This window comes from Acinonyx jubatus, chromosome C2, assembly GCF_027475565.1.
Source record: "Acinonyx jubatus isolate Ajub_Pintada_27869175 chromosome C2, VMU_Ajub_asm_v1.0, whole genome shotgun sequence".
Taxonomy (NCBI): Eukaryota; Metazoa; Chordata; class Mammalia; order Carnivora; family Felidae; genus Acinonyx; species Acinonyx jubatus.
The window spans coordinates 25,997,075-26,009,755 of record NC_069384.1 but is presented as its reverse complement, the minus strand read 5'-3'; the positions used below and the strand labels follow the sequence as shown (position 1 = coordinate 26,009,755).

Genomic DNA, 12,681 nt, shown 5'->3' with positions numbered 1-12,681 from the left:
ATAGTTGACATGACTTACTTCCTCTACCACAACTTCCATGTCCCTTTGTTCTTTAAAAAAAAAAAAAAAAAAAAAAACAGATTCATCTACCTACTCCTTATGACCAATCCTCCAGTATTATTCCATACAATTCTCTGAACATATTCTGCATATAGATCCATTTCCGCAGGCCATCTGTCTTTCCAGACAAATTAGATAGTGAAATGTTCTGGCACAAGCTTTGTCAACAGAGAGGATATCTCTTCCCTGTTTTCCTTCAAGACCACTTCTAAGTCTATAATAGGACCAGAATCCAGTTCTGGCTGGTGCATAGCCATCAGTAAACAAACTCATTCATTTTCCCCCAATCAACTCATCTAAGGGAGATTCCCTCTGCAATCAGATGCAAGAGTTGAGGGGAGATGTGGTCATACAGCAAGGGTAAACTTATTGGGAATATGAATCGCTTGTTTATTCAATTTAATTTGGTCTTTTGGAACTGAAATCTGGCATTTCAACTCAATGTTAAAGGGCTGCTACACCATCTAAGTGTATGACTTAGGTTCAGATATCACCCAGTCCTTAATGTACAGTGCAGGTCCTAGGAACACTCAGGGTGCCATGACCAAAAATTTAATCTCTGTTAGGAACAAGGAGAAAACCAAAAGCTGATTCTCAAGAGGAACAGTTATCTGCCAGAGACAGCATTGTAATTTCCCTGCCATAGACTTCATTCATGCAGATCTGCCATAGATATTTGGATCCCATAGGTCTTAAAAGATACCCAGCAGATCTACTGGTCCAGCTAAAAAGCCTTCTCTTGCTCTGGAACCTACCAACCTGGAAGGTAGGCCTTTGGGCTCCTTGGTTAAAGATTTGGAGTAAATGTATATGCCCCTTCCAAAATACAAAAAAGACCATCAAGCATTGTGCTGCTTTTTTAGTAGTAAAGGAAACAAATCTCACAAATACTGAAAAACAGAATTAGATGTTTTGCTCGTATCTATACTCTACCCAGGAAAGGTTTCCACTTCACAAATCTGAAGGAAAAAAATCAAATATTAAAAAGTATCCTACGAAACTTTTACTTAGTGTTAATCTCTGGAAGAGAGAAATAAATAATGTCTTAACGTAAAAAGAGTGGGGCCTAACAAATACTTATTCTAGAAGGTATTTTATCTTACTTATTAATTATTTAGGCTTATTAAATCTTTAATCTCTGGCACATTTGGAAGTTACAGAAATTAATAAGGCACGTGCACAAAGATGACTCCAACTCATAAAGCATTTCATATTTTCCGGTACCTACCACAGGCACTGTATGGCTCTTTTTGTAATCTCAATAAATGTTTCTTTGAATAACTGATGGGATCATCATTAATGTGGTAGAACAGAAATAGCATGAACTTTGGAGCCTAAAAACATCTAGATTCAAATCTCATCTCTAATACTTATCAACTCTGTGACTTGGGGGCAAATTAGTTAGACTGAATAATGGTCCCTCCAAAGATATCAACTTGCTAGTCATTGGAACCTGAGAATATGTCACCTTACACAGCAAAAGGGACTTCACAGATGTGATTAAATTAAGGATCTGGAGATGGAGGGATTATTTTGGATTATCCAGGTGGGCCCGATGTAATTACAAAGGTCTTTCTAAGGGGAAGGTAGGAAGGTCAGGGCCAGAGCTTTGATGATGGAAGCAGAGACTGGAGGAACACAGCCCTGCTGAAACCTTGATTTTAGAACTTCTGACCTCCAAAACTGTAACAAAATACATTTATGTTGTTTTGAATGACTAAAATTGTACTAATTTGTACAACGGAAAACTAATCCAGACTCTCTGAGCCTTAGTTTCCTTGTGGGAAAATAGAACTAATATATTTACACTTTGATGATTAAAAATAATTTTAAAGCACTCAGCACATAGTAAGTACTCAATGAGTGGCAGCTGTTATGACACGTGCTGTATTGTTAGAGGTGAAGCTTAGCATATTAATTAAAAGCTTACACACTAGAATCATACTAAAGGGTATTTCTTTCCAGGCTCTACCATTGGCCAAGTCTAGGTTCATCTGTAAAATGAAGTTAAGGATAGGCTCAGCTCATAAGACTGTTGTGAGGATTAATTGAAAAATTTCATATAAAATACTGAGCCCCACATCTGACCCAAGGTTAGCACATAATAAATATTGGCTCCAACTACTACTGCTATTTCAACTACTGCTGTTTGTTTTTGCAGTTTCACCACTGAAGCATTCAAAAACTATCTCTGTAATTTAAAAAGACGTCCCTGTAATTTCCTGCCACCAGATGACTACATCTTGCCGTGGTCACTCATTCTGAACTTCAAAGAATGAAGTTGGCCTGGGGCTTAAAATGGTAGCTCTATCCTGGGCTCACCCAGATTTAACCCTAACTATTAATTCCCCCCAATTCCGTTCCAAAAAGAAGAAAAAAAATTCTCTTTATTAAAATAACTAAACTAGGCTTCAGTAAACATTAATAACTACTAAAACCAATAATGTTTTTGCTTTAGTAAATCACATCCTACGGTACAATTACATTTCTTCTTTCTTGTCCTAAGCATGTCTTTACCAGTTTATTCTCAACTGTTTTTTATACACCAGCATCTCTTCCTGACCACTACATAATTTAAAATATATATCCTAGTGCTCACATTTTCATAAATCATGAAGGGTGTTTTAAACAGCCCCTGTTTCAGTACCTTTCTTACTTACAAAATTTTGTTATAAATTAGAGATAAAATATAATAGGAAATATAAATCAAAATGTTGAACATGCATAGACATGATTTATTACATCTTAAAGCACTTAGAAGGGGCGCCTGGCTGGCTCATTCAGTAGAGCATGTGTCTCTCAATCTTAGGGTCGTGAATTCAAGCCCCACGTTGGTCATGGAGCCTACTTGAAAGAAAGAGAAAGAAAGAAAGAAAGAAAGAAAGAAAGAAAGAAAGAAAGAAAGAAAGAAAGAAAGAAAGAAAGAAAGAAAGAAAGAAAGAAAGAAAGGAAGAAAGAAAGAAAGAAAGAAAGAAGCACTTAGAAAGTGAAAAGCTGAAAAAATAGAAGGAATTAATTTCTGATTTTCATGAAATTTTCTTCTGATAGTATACTCATGAACATCACCATCATTGTCACCATGAAAAACCAGAAAGAGAAAAAACATTCAGCTTACATGGGAACAATTAGCTTTCTATTTTAGGTGGAAGGCTAATGTGTGTATATGCACAATACTCACATTTGTGCTCATTCACATCAAATGAGTTAGTTGACGTAAGAACTTTCTTGTCAACAGACAAAATTTGAATTAGAGTGCATGTATAATTTGTCAATAAAACTAAAATACTTTTTTATATATATTTTATTTTTCATTTTTTTAATGTTTTATTTATTTTTGACAGAGAGAAAGACAGAGCATGAGCAGGGGAGGGGCAGAGAGAGAGGGAGATGCAGAATCTGAAGCAGGCTCCAGGCTCTGAGCTGTCAGCACAGAGCCCGACGTGGGGCTCGAACCCACAGACCACGAGATCATGACCCGAGCCGAAGTCTGACGCTCAATCGACTGAGCCACCCAGGCGCCCCAAAACTAAAATACTTTTGAAGGCACCTGGGTGGCTCAGTTGGTTAAGCCTCAGACTCTTGATTCTGGCTCAGGTTATGATCTCGGTTCATGAGATATAGCCCTGCGTTGGGACCCATGCTGGCAGTGCAGAGCCTGCTTGGGATTCTCTCTCTCCCTCTCTCTCTCTGCCCTTCCCCCACTTTTACTTTCTCTCTCTCTCAAAATAAATAAATAAACTTAAAATAAAAACACTTTTGAGAGTAAAAGGGAGGATACTGTTAATAATTATGTCAGAAAATAGATGTAAACTGGGACTGACCAGAAAACCTGCGCATGTGGTCAATGTGGTCCTCATTGTTTGAGGAGATGTGACATCACCCTGGATGGAAGCATCTGGAGGGAAGGGGAGAAGGTACAACCACTACACCAGTTTAAAGCTGACTCCACCTGAATATTTACCATTGCCCTTAGTTGGTGTCAAAGTATCCTTGATGTCAACTGAAAGAAAACCAACCTCAAAATAGGTTGGTAAACACTTTATTCATTGCCTTGCTGAGAACTATAGCCCAGGAAACAGTATCTCAGATTGGTCTGAAGAACTCCAAAGCTTGTTAGCTACAGGAGATTATAAATACAAAAAGGGGGAGAAGTATAAGTGATTCCAAGCAGTTCTCCAAATTTTTTCACATCACAAAATATAATTTGTTACAATTGTAAAAATTAAGGGTTATTGATTTCCACATAGACAGGAGAAAGATCCTTAGGTCATCTTAATACATTATGCTTCTATCATATCTGATTGTTTAAAAATATTGCTTGCATGCCTCTGCCTATCTGGTTTTCCAGTTCTTACTTTTCGTTTTTTGGGTTTTTTTTAAGTTTTATTTATTTACTTTGAGGGAAAGTGGGGGAGAGGCAGAGAGGGAGGGAGACGGAAAGAATCCCAGGCATGCCCCATGCCCCGTCAGCATGGAGCCCAATGCTGGGCAAAATGTGGGGCTTAAACTTACAAACCATGAGATCATGACCTGAACTAAAAACAAGAGTCAGAGGCTTAGCCTCCTGAGCCACCAGTCACCCCTCCAGTTCTTGTTTTTGATTCCTCCTTGAGGTCAGTTGAGACAGTCACAGAAGGCTTACATTGGTCCCATAGGGCAGCTGTAGTGCACATTTACCAGGCTGCTTGACACTCTGGGTTTCAGGCTAACCTAGAACAGTGATCCAAAGAAGGGAATCAGAAGCTCTAGATACTCACTGTCGTTCTTCCCATTCCCATGATTATCTTCTTTCATGATCTATTTCTGATGTAATTTCATGCACGTTTATTATTCAAAAAACTTTAGTATCCTTGTGTGCTAGGTACGTTCAGAGATGAATAAGAATTCTTAAGGAGCAGCAAATCATACAGAAAGATCAGAACACAAGCATTCATCAGTGCCATCAACATTGGCCTTACTATGTAATGTAAGCAGAGGTTTGGAAATGTACATACAAGCTAGTGATAGCATGTGGGGAGGGGTGCCTAAGAAAATCTGATGAAATAAGGGATGCATTTATAGAAGGGGTAACCCCTAAAATAAGAACAAACCCTGTGGGAATTCCAGGCAGGGCAAACAAAATTAAAAGGACCGGAAACTTGAAACTTTGGTGCAGAAAGAAACTAGAACATTTTCATGTAAGTGTATACCGGGCTACTGATGGGATATTGAGAGTGAAAATGAACAGGAAGGCTTTGAGAGTATCATGAAGGATTTTGTTTGCCAACCTAAGGAGTTCAGAGTTTAACTCTTCCTGAAAACCCTTATAAAAATATATACATTGGTGTGGGCCTGAAAATCTTTATATACATATATTTTAGGCTCAGGAAGATTCAAATGTACTTCTAACATTGAGAGCCCCTGAGATAGGAAAGTTTTTAAACTGGAATTAGAAGGGGGTAGGGGTTACAGCTTAGAGGTAAAAACCATGTGGTGATAGAATGGCTGGTAAAGAGGTGATGTACAGGGATGCATATAGAATTTAGTTACATCCTAGCTTTCTGGCTTGGGCTACTGGATTGATTTTAATCACATTAAACTGTAACCAGACAATGTTCCAGAAGATTTCACCCAAGGAACATGATGTTTTCTCAAAAAAAAAAAAAAAAAAGTTAGAATAGGTACTACTTTAACAGCATATTCAATGAATCTGAACTTTATTTTGTGGTGGAACAGGAATTTGGAAGATGCTGACATTTTCAAGTGTTGAGGCTAATAATTCATTACCTTCATAGTCTTTTATTAGGCTGGCTAGAGGAAAGAGCTATCCCTTTGGTGATATGCAGACAAAGCAATTCCCACACACCCCTCTGAAGAAGATGCTACAGACAGCTCTGCTGAGCCTTTATATGGCAGTGCTTTTAACAGAATGTTTTTGTTTTCATCTGGTTATAAGTTGTAAGAGGAGGATGCAGGGTGCTGAATGCTATCTTTCCTGTTTTCCAGATTTGACAATTAAAGACCATGGCTGAACACAACAGGTCCAATACTGAAAGGACATGTGCCTTTCTTTTCCACTTATTTCCAAATGTCTCATAATTTCTTTGACAAGCAGAACAGTATTCTGTTTACCCCTAACCATCATTACACTTCGGTAATGTGAAGGAAGAGGCAAGAGAGAGAGCAGAGCTGAAGGAAGACAGGGTAATAATTAGAAATATTTAGATAATGCTTACTGTATGTCACAAATGGCTCTTTCTTTTTTAAGTTTATTTATTTATTTTGAGAGAGAGAGAAAGTGAGCATGAGCTGGGGAGGGGCAGAGAGAGAGAGAGAGAAAGAGAGAGAGAGAATCCCAAGCAAGTTCTGTGCTGTCAGCTCAGAGGCCAAGGCAGGGCTTGAACTCGGGAACCTCAAAATCATGACCTGAGCTGAAACCAAGAGTCAGATGCTTAACCAACTGAGCCACCCAGGCGCCCCTGCCAGAAATGGTTCTAAACACATTTAATTTTGCTCTCCTAACACCCCTTTGAAGTAGGTACTATTATTATCTTCATTTTTCATAAGAAAACGGTGGCATAGAGAAGTTAAGTAACTTGCTCCAGGCTACACAGCTAGTAAATAGCAGAGCTGGAGTAGGGAACCACATCTAGCTTCCAGCGTTGACACTATGGACCAGAGCTGAGGAGTAGCTACATCCACACCTTTGGGCCTGGCAAGAATTTGTTTCCATTGGACAGATGTATACTCTGCAAGTTGTCTGGGAGTTAAACCAGTTTACCAGGGCCTTGGAAGAGGGTGCTCATGTAACATATGTCCATAGGTTTCAGAGAAGGAACCAATGAAGAGAGAAAGGTTGAAGACCTAGGAGAGTATAATAATTACTGGAACAGGTTCTGGAGAAGGTGAGACAAGATGAGACTTCCATAGGGGCATCTCGCTGTCAGCACAGGACATGCTTGGGATTCTCTCTCTCCCTCTCTGCCCCTCTTGACCCACCCTCACCTCTCAAGATAAATAAATAAGCATTACAAAAAATAATAATAATAATAATAATAAGACTTCCACAGATGAAGGACTACCTTTCACCAGGAGAAAGGACAAATGAGGCTATAGGTGACTTTCTAAACACACATTGAAAACTGAGGTGAGTCACACCAGATGAGGCAAGAAGAAAACCCGGGTGCAGAGTGTGAAAAGTCAGAGTGTTTGGGGAGTGGACGGTTTGGAGTTTCCACGTAGAGGTGGCTAGACAGGTTTGGCAGCATCAGAGGCAGGACTGGCCTCATGGCTTGTGGCTACATGGGTTAGGGCCCAGTGCAAAACGAAAATCAAGATTCCTAGCCAAAAAAACTGTCAAGAATTTCAAGATAACAGTAGGACAGTGCTGAAACAGGCACATGCACAAGGTCTTTCTGAGTGTGGGCCTTATGAGACTCTGAGGTCACACCCTGCTCAAAGGCTGAGGGAGAAATGATTCTGTAAATCTGGGCTGGCATCAGCCTGACTCTACGCTAAATCAGATTTCTGAGTCACTCCACTTCTTCTAACCAAAATCTCTCTCCATAAGGAAGAAGAGAATCAGGTGGTGAGTAAATCCTGTCCCCCCCCCAACCCCCCACCCCGCCAGGCAGTTTTCTACCTCCTGATTTTGTAGCTGAGTGAAACCATGACTCTTCTTTTTCTGTAATAGAGGGTGTTGATTTTTATTTGTGAGCAAGTCTTGCTTATCATCCCTAAGTCTTCTGCTCCATAGTAAAAACATAAATTATTACCTTAAAAAGTGACTATATTTCAGGGCGCCTGGTGGCTTAGTTGGTGAAACTTCTGACTGTTGATTTCAGTTCAGGTCACGATCTCACTGTTGTGAGATTGAGCCCGAGTTGGGCTCTGTGCTGGCAGCACTGAGCCTGCTTGGGATTCTTTCTCTCTCTACCTCTCTCTCTCTCTCTGCCACTCCCCCATTCTCTCTCTCTCTCTCCCCTTCTCTCTTTCTCAAAATAAATAAACAAAAAAAAGTGACTATATTTCTTAAAACAGGGATCACATCTTCTAATAATACAAAATTATTTTATTGTAAGAGACTAGAGAATATCCTCGCAGGGTTACAGGAAAAAAACAAAAGGTGTTTCAGTGGAGGAACTTAGAGACTATTCAATTGCCTATAACTTGTTAAATGAGTTAAAAGTCATATTCTATAAACATTACATAGCAGGTTTCAAATTATATTTAATTTCAGAAAATTGACATTTTATGAGGGTGTTTCCTTCCAACATAAATCTCACTTTCTTACCAAAATAAATAAATAAATAAATAAATAAATAAATAAATAATAATAACAATAACGTTTTTCTAAATATATTTTTTTTCAATTATTAGCTGGAAATATTTGCTTTAGAGCTAATGAGATAATCAAATATTTGTTTAAATACTTGAACAACCTGGCTTGTGTATATAACTCTTATAGTTATTTTTGTTGCCATGAACTCTCAAAGATACTGAGCATTCCTGGTGGTTATGTTTTTAAAAATATTTATATTATCAGATTAGCTGAAACTATTTTAACTATGTTTGCAGAGATTTTGTGGCAGCCAAAAGGCACATGAAGAAACATTTTCAAAATAAATAAAATTGCAGAGATAAAACAAAGCAGGTAGTATCTTCTAGTCCTCCCTCCTGTCTTAAGAACATTTGTTAATATAAATATGCCATTTTTGAAAATCTGTAAACTACAACCATTTGGTTGTATATGTACCTCATTTTTTTTTTCTTTTTACTACCACTATAGAAAATTTCATGGAGTCAGGTTCACATCAAACTTTGAACTGGCTAATTATTATGTCTGTTCTTTGAACAGTCTGTCAAAATCTCTCTGTTTTTTTCATCTGGGTAATGGAAGTTTTCAATCCTGAAATGATTCTAGAAGCACCCTAGAAAATGTAATGCATATAGAGAGGAGCGATTCACATCACCCTGTCTTTTAACCCTAACGTCATGACATTGAAAGGCTTGGACATATGATGCCTCTGAACCACAGTCCTTTAACAATAATCATTATATAACAACAACAACAACAACAACAACAACACTTACAGGGCTTAGATGAGGATTGAATGAGACTATATTATTAAAAACATGCTGCTCAACTATAAATATGTAGGTAGATACATGGATAGATGATCCATCGATAGATACAAACATACATACATAGATAATAGAGAGGGATATCATGCTGTGGGAACACGAAATTCCCAACATAAGACATAATATGGATGCACAAATAATTACAGCACATGGGAAGATTATAAATGCCCAAAAAGTAGTATATGGGAATAATGTTGACTGATAATATTTCATTTTCTAAAACACAAGTTAGTCGGATCAAGATGCCTAAACTGGCATATTAGGAAGAAAGTTTAGGCATCTGATCTAACTTGTATTATAGGAAAAAAGAAGCATGATCAGTCAGCATTATTAGGTACAAGCACAACCAGTCACATAATTTGTGAGGCTCATTACAAAATGAAAATGCAGGTCTCTTTGTTAATTGTTTTTTAATTTTTTTTAATGTTTAGTTGTTTTTGAGAAAGAGAGAGAGAGACAACAGAATGAGCAGGGGAAAGCCAGAAGAGAGGGAGGCACAGAATCTGAAGCAGGCTCCAGGGTCTGACCTGTCAGCACAGGGCCCGAAGCAGGGCTCAAACTCACAAACTGTGAGATCCTGACCTGAGCTCAACAGACTGAGCCACCCAGGCACCCCTCTTTGTTAAAATTTTATTGGGAATTTCAAAACAGTGACAACTGAACAGTAAGCCAAAAGGGCAGGGGCAGTTCTAAGTTCAGAACTGCCTGGGTGGCTGCACTGGTATTTTCCTCGTAGAGCAGAAGGTAGCCTATGCCTCCCAGAAGGTCACATAAAATAGGGAATTCTCAAAATATAAGGAGGGATCGATCATGTGCCAGGTAGCTAATAAAGATAACAAAAGTCCATTATAGAAATAAAATATTTTTCTCAGGCAGGTAATCAAAGTTATGAAGTTTGGTCTACTTATTCATTTCACTCTGAAACTCAGAAGTTTATCTTGTAAAGAAGACCCCGATAATAACATGTTTGTACAACATAGAAAATACATCCACAGCCTCTCTCTTCTTTCCAGCTTCTTTCCCTCAGAAACCATCTTAGACGTCCCCAGCATTTTTTCAAATTAAGATTCATCTTAAACCATTCCCTTCGTCTGACAAAATCATCATTTTTCCATTGCAGTGAGAATGCATTGTATGTACGTATGTACGTAATCCGACACTTCTGGCTTACATTCTCTCAGCCCAGTCATGTGATTCTGGTAGAGCTCAGCTGCCCTCCCATACCCCTATATTTCTGTTAATGCCAATGAGACCCGGGCCCAGCCAAGTCTAAAAACCCCTTTTCCCAGCCACAGTGGTCTGATAGGGACACTGTCAAGCTTTAATATACACACCAAACAACTAGGGATCTTTTAATAGGCAGATTCTAACTCAGAGAGTCTGCATTTCTAAGAAGCTCACAGATGAAGCCTCTGCTGCTGTTCTGTGCACAACACCGGGAGTAGCAAGGACCTAGATGTCTCCCCCAGGGTCTAGGGTTCTGCACTCTAACCAAACCAGGCCAGTCAACACACAGAAAGCCTAGGGATGGCTGAGCAGAGCTCAAAAGAGAAGAAGGAAGGACCATTTTGTTTCTTCAGTCCATTGTACCTGATGCCAGTTCCTCCTCACTCCAGGCACACAGGCCAATAAATCAACTTTTTGTTTAAATAAGGCTGAATTGGATTTCTTCACTTGCAACCAAAAGAATACTTAGAGTATAAACTCTCTTTAGATCTAATCTGACATTGCCCAAGATGTCTTGAACAAAATCCTATTCCTTATTTGCTACATTTGCAACCTACCTACCTTAAAGAATTTTGAATTCTGATTCATGATTAAAAGAAATAACTAGGAACAAATATGTAATTGCTAAATTACTTGTTACATGTTAGAAAGCCACTTATTTTTCTATTATATTAATCATTATCTAAGTAAAGCTAATATAATACTTTAAGGCTTCTCTTTGATCGACTGAGTAAAAATATGGTATTCATTAAAAAAATTTATTTCTACTGTGCTAGCTTCCTGTGTTTCCTGCTGACTTCTCCATGGGTAGCTATACCTCTGGAACCAGAACAAGGGGTACAATATAGCTCCAGTCTGTTGTGGGGAACAGACATTTGTAGAGCTAAACTGGTATCCTAAATAATATGCTGTTGGGGTCTAAAATCACACCAAGTTCATATATGTCTACAAACCACACTTATCTATAAAAGTGTAAACTACTTTTTATTAATTCTTGCCAAAAATAAGTTTAGATCATTGTGCATTTTTAAAATTAGGCTGTTAACTGCACTGTGGACTAAGTTAGTCATCCTCTATTCACATGGCATAAATTATTAATCACCCTTCGAGAATAGATGGGTGGCAATTCTGAAGACAAGGTTAAGTAAACACGGAGAAGTCTTCCTAGTAAAAAATGAATCATTGCTCTGAGAGGTGGTAATGTCATAGTTCTCTGAAACAAATAGAACAGATATTCCCATTACAAGTACAAATAGTAATCAGCAAATTCACAAAACATGGTTGTTATCCTTTTGTTAGAGCAATTTATATTTAGTTCAAGCCACAGTTTGTCAAAACTGTCATTCTGTAAAACTAGAATAAATCCAAATAGCAAAACGACTTTCCCAGGTCGGCTCTTGCTCACAGCCTTTATAGGCCTCTTCCTCTGAAGGCCTTATCCATTCCCTCCCACCCATGTGAGGTGCTTGGCATGGGCTCCCCTGGCGTCCGCAGAACTACACCACACGTGTTCACTTTTCTGAATGTCTCACTTCCTTTTCCTACAACCCTCTGCATAGTTAAGTATTTAGGACAAAGTTAGTGTTTTAAATATCTGTTTACTACATGGACGAGAAGGTTGGCAGATGCTACTTTACAACCAATTTAATCCAAACATAAAGGGCACCTTACATTTGTAAGATGCTTACATAATGCTGATGTAATCTGCTTTGAAAAAATTCATATAGCCTCGGGTTTTTTCTTTTCTTTCTCTGTTAACATGAAGGGGACCTGGGTGGCTCAGTCAGTTGATCGTGGACTCTTGATTTCAGCTCAGATCATGATCTCACAGTTTGTGGGATTGAGGCCCACGTTGGGCTCTGTGCTGACAGGGCAGAGCCTGCTTGGTATTCTCTGTCTGTCTCTCTCTGCCCCTACCCCACTCGTGCTTTCAGTTTCTCTCTCTCTCTCTCTCTCTCTCTCCTCAAAATGAATAAATAAACATTTTTAAAATTAAAAAAATGTATTAACACGAAAAGGTTTCGTTTTTCCCATATAAAATAAAGCTACCCAATGTTGTTGAATTTGGCTAAAAAAAAAATCAACAAAAAACTATAGGTGTTGTGATTGCCTTCAAAAACCTTCAAATTCAAAGTAATAACCAAGGGTTTAATACTATCAATGAGATAAAAAAAACAGATAAGTACTTTACACACTGACCCAACTAAAGGAAGGAACTTGTGTGTTTTTTTCTGCCATGAATTATATCAACAACTACCACTAGGGGGTGCT

The 12,681-nt window shown here is 38.4% G+C and overlaps 1 protein-coding gene across 5 annotated transcripts in view; it reads right to left on the bottom strand.

Moving 5' to 3' along the window:
• The window catches only part of LOC113604776 (uncharacterized), a 591,327-nt gene that overhangs the window by 476,917 nt on the left and 101,729 nt on the right, over positions 1-12,681 (bottom strand). The window contains exon 5 of one of the 5 annotated variants that reach the window (XR_008298132.1): positions 3,057-4,770. The exons of the other annotated variants lie outside the window; for them this stretch is intronic. The gene's annotated coding sequence lies outside the window, so the exon portion shown is untranslated. Of the gene's footprint in view, positions 1-3,056; positions 4,771-12,681 lie in introns of those variants that run through there. 5 annotated transcript variants of the gene reach the window in all.